Source organism: Pteropus alecto, unplaced genomic scaffold (genome assembly GCF_000325575.1).
Source record: "Pteropus alecto unplaced genomic scaffold, ASM32557v1 scaffold3, whole genome shotgun sequence".
Lineage (NCBI taxonomy): Eukaryota > Metazoa > Chordata > Mammalia > Chiroptera > Pteropodidae > Pteropus > Pteropus alecto.
Window position 1 is genome coordinate 49615654 of NW_006442484.1, and position 12332 is coordinate 49627985.

General features: G+C 37.0%; 1 long non-coding RNA gene across 1 annotated transcript; it reads left to right on the forward strand.

Annotated features, from left to right (window-relative positions):
• The first annotated feature begins 310 nt into the window (after positions 1-310).
• On the forward strand, positions 311-10527 carry LOC107196361. The gene is made up of 5 exons (XR_003042918.1): positions 311-322; positions 2162-2221; positions 7976-8008; positions 8380-8511; positions 9722-10527. It is a non-coding gene; the product is annotated as an uncharacterized LOC107196361 (long non-coding RNA).
• The last annotated feature ends 1805 nt before the right edge of the window (positions 10528-12332 follow it).

The following is a 12332-nucleotide window of genomic DNA, read 5'->3' on the forward strand; positions in this document are numbered from 1 at the left end:
GCATTCAGAAACTATGGCATAGCAAAGGAGTTGTTCAGCAAATGTAGATATTACCGATGAGCGTATTTAGAGAAGATTCTTTAAATCTTTCGTATTTATAGGTTGGTTACCTTGTTGAAACCCAGTAGAGCTGAAGTCCCAATTATGCAAGTCTACCCAACACAAAGCATTAGTAGCAGTTTTTTCCCCCCAAATCCTCCAATCAATTCCAGCTCCTCTGATGAAACCTTTTCATTTTACTTTTGTACCGTTAGTCTCTCATTCTGTTTCTCTGTGGCACTGTCTGCACAAATATCAGAAATAATAAAAGGAATTCAAGCATGTGCGTATTTCCAAGTACCAGCAACAAGCCAAGTTCCTTCCTCAGTAAGAATCCTGTTTTCTTTTTCTTTTTTTTTCTTTTAGAGAGGGTGTGTGGAGGAGGGCGTTATGCTATTTAACTCCTTAACTAAGAGTTTATTTTACAGATTATAAGTACTTGTTAATTGAAGGTCCTTTACATGAGAATTTCACAATTTCATCTACAAAATTATGAACGGTATTTTTGAGGAGCACAAGAGAGTGAGGGAATAAATCCCAGTGTAGGGTATCACTGGCACCCCTTAACCTGATTCCTTTATCATTTTTAGGAGCACTTTCATCCTCTGCTAAATTCTTCTCTTGGCCTCACAATTCCCAGATGGCAGAAGGCACTGTGATGCATACAGAGATGAATACACTGTCACATCTTTAAGTTGTTTTTAATTTCTTGTCCAGATAGATTTTTTCCCTCTTCTTAACAGAGGAGGACACATCTTTGCTAATGTGTATCCATTTTCTGTTGAATGAGAAATTGAACAGATGTCCCTGCTGATTTAACTATGAAAATATTAGTGTAATGATTTGCTAAGTTTTTCCCAATCTATATGACATTAAACATAATACTATTTGATGCTTTTAAAATAATTTCTCTCAGTCATACTGTTCTTACTACCCAGTGTTTTTAACATTCATTTTGGCATTTTATTATATTCAGTTTAACACCTTATACATATTTCTGGACAGTGACCTTTTGGAGGATAATAAATGTACTCCTTGTCTCTATCTCAGCCCAGTATCTAACGCATGTGCTTGCTGGATGATGAATATTGTATCATGGATATAAGTCTTCTCCATAAGGTTATTCAGAGACCATGTGAAGCATATCAGTCATGTCTTAATTCCCCATCATACTGATTCAGTGCTTTATATGTTGTAGGTGCTGGATTGATTCCTGTTAACTTGAAATATGAGAAGTAGCAGAGGGTTATTCCTATCTTTAATGTTTCCTTGTTTAAAATGGAGAATGATTTGGTAATTTTCAGAGTCCATAAATAAACCAAAATACTTTCTGTTCTACAAAATTTACATAATTTCCCATTGTTATTACTATCTCCTTAATTGATATATTTCTCCTATTCCCTTTCGCTGTTAAAGAGAATGCATGTATCTGTTTTTACCATATTCTTTTAGGGAAATCTAATGGAGAAAATAAAAAGTGATGGCCTTTGAAAAAAATTAAGAGAAGTAAATTTAGAGTAAAAGAACCAGAATAAAGTAATATGGAGGAGTATTGAAAGTTGATTATTGAGGTATTATCCACGTCTCTTAATTTTTTTTTCTTTTTCATTTCTAGCTTCTGTGAGAAAGGGAAATAGAATAGGATAAAGACTCAAACAGGTCACTCTTTATTGCCCCATGTTTTCCTGCACCAGTATGTAAAATTGAAAGATGACTGGGTAAAGGCTCCCTAACTCCAGGAGTGTAATTCAAACAACTTCTCAATTATTGTAGCATGAGTATTTCATAAGTCAGCTGAGCAAACTCAGGTGTGCTGGCTGCTTACTGACCCAGGCCCACTTCAGACTGAGAGTGGGGAAGGCAAACCTGTGGAGAAACAGGTTACTGAGAGGTGTTGGGCACCAAGAGAAGTACTTACAATTATGGAGTCAAGTGTGTAAGGAAACTTAAAGATATCCCAGTGTCTGAAATTTGGGGGGCTTATAATAGTCTTTACATGAGCATGTCACAATTTCATGTACGAAGTTATGAAGAATAATTATGAAGAACAGAAGGGAATGAGTGAATAAATTTATAAGAGTATCACTGACACCCCTTAACCTGATTCCTTTATCATTTTTAGGAGCACTTTAGCCCTCTGCTAAATTCTTCCCTTGGCCTCACAACTCCCAGATGGTAAAAGGTAATTTTAAATATACCTGTGAGACAATATTTATTCTATAGTTTTTTTAATGACGGTTTTATTTGTGTTTTATGTCATCTCCCTTAACTTGATCATGAGCCCCTAGAAATCAGGGATTCCATTCATTTCACTCAGTCAAGTCATTAGTTGTATACTCTAGCAAATATTTTTAGGTTTAGAATTAGCAGTGAACAAAGCACACAAAATCCCTGACTATGGCATTTACTTTTCGGAGCAGGGAGACAAAAGTTGAAAAAAGAAAAGAGTGTAGTAAATTATATACATGTTAAGTACTATAGAGAAAACTAAAGTGAGGCAGGGAAATAGGGAGTGTGTGCTGGGTGGGAGAAAGAGGAGGTTGCAGTACAGTTATAAAAAGATAGAGAAGATGTCAGTAAAAAGATGAGTCAGGAGCTGAAGATGGTGAGGGATTAGCCACATAGGGGAAGACTATTCCAGGCAGAGGGAATAGCAAGTGAAAAGACCCTGCAGTAAGAGCATGCCCGATGCATGTAAAAAACAGCAAGGCCCCAGAGGAAGTGGACCAGAACGAGCAACTAGGAGAGGAGTGGGAAGCAGGCGCAAGAAAATGACAGCTGGACAGATCACATATGGTCTTACAGTTCATCATATTTCGTTGTAAGCAGTTTGATAGTATGCTAAATAAGATGGGAAGCCATTGGAGGGCTTTTTAGCCCGAGCGATAGGATATGACAATGTTTTATTAGAATCTCTGATTACTGTTAGGGAAAAGATGAAGGAGAAGGAGAGAGGGAGCAGCAGGGTAAGAGATACTGATGGCTTCAACTTGGGTGGCATTGGTGTAGGTAGTAAAGGGGATCAGATTCTAGTTCAAGGTAGAGCTAGCAAGGTTTAAACTAATAGATTTGACTATGTCATCTGAAAAAGGAATAAAAATTTGGCATCTGAGCAAACTAGTATGCTGGAGTTAGAATTAACTAAGATGAAGAATCTTGGGGTGGGGCAGGATTGGGAAAAGTTTAAGAGCTTCATTTTCTACAGGCTAAGTTTCAAATGCCTGTAAAACATCCAAATAGAGATGTCAGGGCAGTAGATATGCAAAACTGGAATTTAGGAGTTCGTTCTGGGCCAGTGTGTACATTTGGGACTCATGAGCGTACAGGTGATAATTTACAACCATGAAACTGATACCAGGTGTTGTAGGCATTTTTTTTTTTTTGGTGGTTATTGTTTCTTTGTTTTCTAAAAAGTATGAAATCAAAGAAATAAGTGCAGCTAGAGAAGAAAGCCGGCACTCCAACATTAAGAAGCTGAGATGAGGAATCAGCAAAGGAACCCAGGAAGAAGCAAAGAAGTAAAAGGAAAACCCCAGAAAAGTATGGGGACTGGGAAAGGAAGTGAATTTCAAGGAGGTGGAAATGACCTACTACATCATATGCTGCTGATGAGTCAAATAAGAAGAGGACTCAAGTGTCCATTTTATTTAGCAACTGATGGGTGGTATAATTGGTGACTTTTACAAGCAGTTTCGTTGGAGCAGTGAGGTCAAAAGCTTGATTAGAGTAGGTACCAAAGATAATGGAAGGAAAGAAATTGGAGATTCTCATTTGCAATAAAGTAGAAAAATGGGGAGTAATTGGAGTTGGATATTTTTTCTTTAAGATGGAAAAAATTACAGTGTACTTGTATGTTGATGGGAAAGATGAAATAGGGAAAATGGATGATGTAGGGCAGAGAGGCAATGTCTTGCAGAAGATCATCTGCTATACCATATATTGAGGGTGTTTTCAAAGCTCTGCACTTTATTTGGACATTTGTCTCTTCCTGATTTGACTAGGGACTCGGAAACATAGTGTCCAGCACCAGCACTTAAAGCCATATTGCCTTCACCAGATTCTTGAATTGTACTTGGTGGGCTGGAGGGGATAGTATCTAACTCACAAGTGAAGTGGTCGGCCTCAGACATCTCACCCCATCATGCGTGGTTAACAGAAAAACAACAGAGGACAAAGGGATAAGTCCAGGCTGGAGGGTAGATGTAGTGCAAAGCTCTCTTGTTGCTTCTACTCCATGAAATAGGAAGTGGTTATTGGCTAAAAGTGAGGATGGGGGCATCAGTTAGTTGGTTTAAACGCACCTTAATATTTTCTTCAAGTGATTTTCCTTATGCCATTGAAGAATCTACATTGATACCAAACTTAACTAGAGGAATTTATTTATTGAAAGCTATTTCTGTTTTAAATTCTGGAAACAGAAGAAAATGACATTTCCCCAAAAGCTCATCATAGTGTAATTGGAAAAAGAGACGACTTACAGAGAGCTTCAGAAACACCATAGTAGATGATGTGGCAGGTGACTTCTCTCAGTTTAGTAGAGGAAAATGGCTTCTCAAAAATCCTTTCTTGCCTATTCAGTTGATTCTAGAAAATGGAGCGTTCTTCACCCCAGGTCTTTGTGGATGTAGTGGTCAGAGAAGGATAGTGATACCAACTCCCATTACCCTGACTTCTCCCCCTAGTCGCATGGTAAGGTACTCCCAGTTCCAGGCCTTCTGTTCCTCCAGGCCATACCTTTACTCGGGAAGTAGAGAATTTGAAGAGCAGGTTTCATTTGCAGAGAACCACCTATGGAGCAGTGAGCTTATGGCCAGGGCTCATACCTTATGTTGTGCTTCCATTTCCCTGCCACTGTCTTGACTTCCTGCTCCCCAAGAAATGAGGCATATCTTAGCTTATTTCCTCTAAAAATCTAGTCAGAGTCAGAGGCCCGAGTCGTAATTGGCACAACCACTTAATTTTGCTTAGAGAGCTAGGAATTAAATATTTGGAGGTTAACTTTTTCCTGATTGAGCCTTGCTGAACAATTCCTTTGCTGTGATTATGGCACATTAAAACCCAACTATACTTGTCTGAACTTAAAGAAATAGGGTTTGGCTCTTCTTAAGTTAATCATAATACTCTTTAGCATATTTCACATACACACAGGCTGATAGTTGCTGACTTTTCCCCTTATTTCTGAAGGACATCATGTTTTGATTCTGTTCTCTCCTTTCCAGCCTAGCCTTAGTCAGGCCCTTGGTTATCTGTGATCTACAGGGGCCCTTTAAGGTACCTTCTTGTCCACACAGAAGATTCCCATCTATTCTTCACACAGCTATCACATTAATCCTCCCATAATAAGCTCTTTATCGGGGACACTCCCTGCTCATAAGACTTGAGTGGTTGCCCACTGTTTACAGAATAAAGTCCAGACTCTTTAGAAGCCTAGCTTTCTGTCATGACATCAGTGTACTTCCATGATGAAGCAGCATCTATTTCAGTAGCAGCTTCAGAGGCACTTGTTTTGTTGTGAAATACCAGAGTCACTCTTGCCAATGGCAGCAGTTCCATCTTTCACTTAAAAATATTTTCTCAGAGAAGTAGCAATAGTGACTCACTGAGAACACTTCTTTAATCCTCCGATTCCTCTTCATGGTTTTCTGCTGGTATGACTACAACTCTATCATGCTCTGACATTTTTATAATTTTTGTTACTACTAGCAGTTTGAAGTATTGATACATCTAACCTAGTGGCCATGTTAAGTTTCAAGCATCAGAAAGTGAATTGCTTGAGATACTTTGCTAAGCACACCAGTATTTTCCATCTGAATTGATATACTTGGTGCTTCAAGACAGATGGTGTGTTGCTTCTGTGCCTAAGAGCATTTGGCAGTGCTGAAATCGAGCCTTCTGTTCAGTCCAGAATAATTCAGTGATGAGTGGGCAACTTCGTATATATATATTTTTTGGCTGGATTTGAATATTTGGAAGTGTTTTAGCTTACATATTAACTATATGTGAGCGCCTTTATAAAATGACAGAACAGGCAAGTACATAATCAGTGGATAAGCACTGTTTTTCATTTTGGCATATGACACTATTTGTTTTTATTTTCATTATAGTGATATGTTTATAATAAGATTAACAAGTATTTGGGCATATTTAAACATGGGCACAAAACTTTTCAGGTTTAAAGTTACCTGTTAGCTAGACCAATGTGAGTTAAGATCAAAAAGGGGAGGTTTTTCAAATGTTTTTGAAGTGACTTTAAATGGGGCAGAGGCTTTTAAATCTCGTGTTGGTCATCACTTCTTGGTTTCATTTTATTCCCCTGGTTAACATCTCTTTTAAGGTACCTTGCTAAGACAGAATTTTCTTATTTAAGGCCAGACTGGAAGATTGCAACAAATAGCATCTCCAAAGCCCTATGTTTTGTTACTTAAATTTAGAAATTGTGTTTTGTATTCCTTTTGACTTAACAGCTCATTAGAGCCTTCTGAGTGATTAGCCAGAAATGTATTTTTTTCTCCTCATGTATTTTCAAAGTAGGATTTATGTAACTCTGTGGTTTTCATTTGGGGAACACTAGGTGTTAAGTATTATAGGATGCCAAGTCCCACAAGACAAAAACACTCCAGGGGGACCTCTGAAGAGGAACAGCAAAAACACCCGCGTTCTGTACTCGGTTGTGGATTATGTTGATGGAGGAGGATGATTGTTGATTTAAGAGAGGGTACTGTAATGTGGAGAAAATGCCTGGCCCATTTAAGCTTTGGGAAAAGGTTTACACATCTGAGCTTGGGTTAAAAATATTGTATTGCCTGTTCTCATAATGCTGGAAGTATAAAGAGATCAATAAAAAGTTTTCTCAGATTCTGTAAGTCAGACTTGTCTCTCTTTTCTCTACATATTTCCAAGGAAGCCGAGATGACAAAAGCTGGTGGATTCTGGTGGTGGGACTGTTAGTATTGATTCTATAATGTTACTGTAAATTTCTTTTCTGATATTAAATATATCGTGCAGAGGTGCGCTGACCACATCCCTAGATTCATATCATATAACATATCCAAGGACTGATCTCTTAACAGTCACCTCTTCAGCATCTACAACTTTTAGCATGTCTGGAAGACTCAGTTCTTGTCTACTACATAGTGGCATACCCTGGGAGAATGGCACCCGAAGAGTGATTTAGGAGGACACATACACACCTAAATGACTGAAGGCTTCTCTGGAAATCACTGGAGTCTGTTAAACACAGTAGGGATAGTAACCTTGGCTCCAAAGTTGGAATCCTGATCAGGAATCTTTAAAATCATATCTTAGAACATGATCAAATAAAATACATATTGCACACATATGAAAACTAGTTACCAAGGACCAAATGAATCCTGACATTTTGACACTTTCTCTTGAAGAAATGAATATGGAGGTCACAACATTTAGATTTTAGTTGTATTATCTATCACTTAGAGTAATTAGAGGTTATAGATTTATCACAATAGTTTCTTTGTGAGTAAAACACTTCAATAATAATTCAATTCTGACTTCTGGGTCTTCAGGATACTGAACTCTAGAGCCAACATAGTTTAATTAACCACCAGCCTGTAATAGAGTAAGCTTTCAAATTTCTCATTTATGGTCTTGTTTGTAAGTAGGAACATATATTTTTTATTTCTCTGGGCCTAATTTTCTCCATTATATAAGTGAACAAAAAACAAGAACACTGAAGAAATGTGACAGGAAACAAAATTATTTAGTGGTAAAACACTGGACAGTGGAAAGTGTCTGGAAAGACTTTTTAAAGCAGTAAAACACAATTGCAAATTGTCTGGATAATTACATGTTTGAGTTTAGCATGAAGCTTCACTATTTGAATATTGTTTTTGCTTGTGCTAATAGGTTGTGTCGCATCTTTTTTTGTTTTTCTGTTTGTTTTTGTCTCTGGGCTCTGAAGATTGAAGTTAATTAATTGCCAACAAGGACATAAGTGAGTATATATATTTTTTTAATTTAACATCACCAATAATGGATAGATACATAAGGATGTTTAAATTAATTAAGCAATATAGCTGCCATATATTCTTCCATGATTTTACACTCAAGAGCTGGCCTGTTCTAATCATTTCTAGCTGATTCTTCTGATTCCCAGACATAAATGAAAGAGTGAAGGAGTTAAAAGAATTTAGAAATATTCTGGGTGTGGTAGGAACAAACTCATGCACATTCTTTAAAAAAAAAAAATTACACATTTCCTAATCCTTGAGGTTTCTTTTTAGTTCCCTGTTTCCTCTAGACCTACAGTAAAAATGTTTTCACTTTCTTTATTTCTTTTTTTTTTCTTTTTTTTTTTCTTCCCAGAAAAGGTGTGTTGGAAGGGTCTGCCAGAACCAGAGACTAAGCAGAGCAGTATAAAAAAATTCTTTATTCCAGCTTCCAGAATTCCTCCTCTACAGCCTTGCATGTTCATTGGAATAACAAAGCCATTAAACGGTAGTGTACAAGAAGCCCCTTCCAGTGGTGGAATCTCGGTAGAAAACAAGGAAGTGGGGTGGTGGGGATCACGCAGTCCTTTCCATTTTTACTAAAGGGGAGGAGACAACATTTAAATTTAATTTGTACTGCAGCAGATATAATGTGATCGTGACAGTCTTCCAATGAATATTTGTTAATCCTAATTTGAACACAGGGGCGGGTGTCAGATGGACTACCTCCCAAGGCCACTTGACATTTATTTCTTGCAGCCTTAGGCAGAGATAGAGGAAACAGCTACAGTTTACATTTGTGAAAGCTCAGAGTAATAGAAACATTTCATTTTATATTTTTATTCCAAAGCAAATGTATTAAATGAGCAATTAGATAAATGCTTAGTGAAATGCCAAAAAGCTTACACATACATTTGCTTAAACGAAGTTTCCCTGTGGATTTAATAAAATTCTAACCACAAAGAGGTAAATTAATTCAAGAGATATAAAGTGAGAAAACTCACTTTCCCCACATTTTCCTTCTCTTATTTCTCCTTCCTTCTCAAGCTTTCTCCCACCCTTGCTATCATTCACTGTAGAAAGAAGAGTAGGAGAGCACATAGTTACATTCTTGCTCCTTTAAATGCTGAATCAGGGAGGTTATTGTGAGATATTTCACAGCTACAACACTAAATAGCTGTTTGCCAACCCTACCTGCATCATCTCATAACTTTGGATTAAATGTTGAAAATTGGTCATTGTTTATAATTGAACAAGCAAAAACTTAAATATACAGTAAGTGTGCCTTGCTTTTTAAATTTGTTTGTATTTTTTTCTTGATGCTTTGCATAAAGACCGTGAAGTGCTTTTGTTTCCCTGTGCCCCACCAGAAACGTGGAGTTTATTTGGGGTGTATGGTATCCCGTAGAGCACCATAAATGTCCACTAGATGTCAGTGTGTCACTAAGTGAAGCCGGTTAAGCATGCTCCCCACACCCATGCTTGAAACATTGGAGAGGTGAACTCTCATGATTTTTAACCAGAGTGATAGAGAAGTTTTAGTATACAAGTTAGTAATATTTGTCATAATGAATATTAATAAAAGCGAAATCTTTTATTTAAAAAATCCAGTACTATTCATTTAAGGATTTCAAAATGCTCTACTTGTGTTCTGTTTTTTTTTTTGCTATGATATCCCCAAAGAGAGAGAATGCAAATATTCATTTTACATGTTACAGCAGAGTAACCTGAAGTGCAAGGGGACAAATGGCCCAAGATCGCCAGTCAACATCTGATGGACCCAGGCTGGCGTTTCTGCAGCCTACTCTACGTAAACACTCCTGCTTCTCCTTTGGTGTATTTAAATGCAGATTTCTTTCATCTGCCATTTGTATCAACTACCATATGTATAAAAGAAGCTCAAGAAGAGTGGAATGATTAAGCATGATTGAGATTATCAATTTAGTATGGTAATGTTTAAGATGGAATTTTAAGATTTTATAAAGATTATACAAAGAGTCTGCTAAACAACCAAGATGATAAATTTATATTTACGTATACTATATTAAAGATGGTGAATTCAGACTAATGTGAACCTCACCTTAGTTCATGTACTCAAGTATAGAAGGAAAGAAAGCCAGTTGTAATTTGGTTTGGAAGGTTGAAGCTACTGTATTTTGGGGATTTATGGAGCATATTGTATATTATAGGTTTTACACTGTATAATTTCCTTAAAGAGGAGACTACGTATAATCCTGAATATAAGGATTTAAATAGTGATTTTTCCAAATTTGTGTAAATACACAGGTTACAACTATGTAAAAATTATGTTTGTGTATATAAATGTAAAGAATACACAGAAAAGATTTTAGGTGGCGGGATTATGGTAAATTTAAATTTCCCCATTATGTGGTAGTATTGTTTTTATAATAAATAAAAAGAAAAAATGGTTTCTCCTTTATGGTTCATGTTGTAAAAAATTTGCCACAATCCAACTTTAGAAAGGCTTGTTTTTTGTATCAATAAAGTACATTAACTATCGAAATTTGAGAAGATTCGGTTTGGTTTGTTTACTTCAAATGTTTCAGTTAAATCATAGAAATCAAGGTTAAAGTGGCAGAAGTACAGGGTCATACTTTCAAACATTACTGTGAATTTTAAATGAAAATAAATGATCGCCCAAATCCCAGTAGACTGTTTGCTGTAGTATTTAGTGCATTGTCAATATTAAGTAAATATCAATGAAGTGTTTAGTAAATGTAGCTTTCTTCAATTTGTATTTTCTTTTAAATGGTGCAAGATTAAAAGAATTACCAGTAAAGTTAAAGAGATTTTTTAAATTTAAAATTATAATAGCTATTGACTTTGCATGCTCGGACCTATATTTCAACTCAAAACATATATTAAAACATGCATGAATCAAATTGAGGTGTAAAATAACATTTCACATATGTGAAAGAAAACCTGTACTTTTATGGTATGTCTCATTTCAAGAAAAAGTGATGTAGCTACCATTGAATTATATATTAAAAAATTCATGGACAATAATCTACAGAACTGATCGGGGATTAACGGCTGGAAAAGTTGGGCATGTGTGTCAAAATTAACTATAAAACTTTTTATGAACCATGTTTTCTTTGTACTATCTCCATCCTATAATCATGATTTGGAAACTTGGATTTTTAGATTTGTCAGAGTGGGTGGATAGAGGCAAGAATGTGCAACTTCAGGACTTTTAAGGGTGCTGCAAAGTCCTGGTGCATATTAGACCTTCAAAATCACCGCCACCCACAGGTGTATACTCAGTTTAATTCTTAGACTCCTGGAGCCACTAAAATGTTACTAGCCTTAAACATTTTGAATACTGGACTCACGGTGATCTGGAGTTAGAGTTGAAACAAATTAGGTGATAAGTTAGTTGAGGTGTGATCAGACTCCCATTTGGAGGTGAACTCTGTTCAATCAATTGTTGAATGTAAAGGAAAAGAGCACAGGTGGAAGACCAAGACCAGCTCAGCTTACCTCATGTCTGATTCATAGCATATCAAAAACTACAGCTCCCATAAAACCTTTATGATAGTTGTTTGCTGTATCTAGAATCCCACCATTAGAGATTCATTCTCTGGCTTAAAGGCATCTCCAGACATCTTTTCTTTTTAATACTGATATTACAGATATCAGTAACACTTGAGTTTATTCAGTGACTATACACTAAAGCTCATTAACTCAGAAAAATCACTTCCAAGCCCAGCTGACTGAAGCAAGTGGTTGGGGAGAGACTGATAAGAGAGTGAAAAAAAAAACACAAAAAACCAGAACATTCTAGGGGACAGGCAGGAGGGGCAGACGCTGTTTGTTTAAGGGAGTTCCTCCTGGAAACAGGAGATCCATTTTTAACTAAAATGCAGGCCGTGATTCTGTAGGGCTGGGGGAGGAGATTCTGCATTTCTAAGAAGCTCCAGGTGATCTCCATGCTGCTGGTATAGAGGAACTTAATCTCCTTCACCTGTATGTCTATAGCAAGACCTACAACCCAGCACACAGGATTCATGAGACCAGAAGCTGGTGCCCTTGAGTCAGACTAAGAATCACCTGGAAGGCATGTTTAAACATTTATTGGTTCTATCTCAGAGATTCCGATTCAGTAGGTGAGGGCCACAGGTTTGCCTTTCTAACGACTGATGCCGGGGACAGACTTTGAGTAGCAATGCTGTAGACAACATATCTCCAACTCACATCTGCGGCCCTGAAGCCGGTATCCCAGCATATCCCAAAGATCCAAGTTGTGGGCGCTTCCTGACGTGCTAACAAAGGTGAGCCCTGCATCTTCATTTTCTGCCAAAAAAAAAA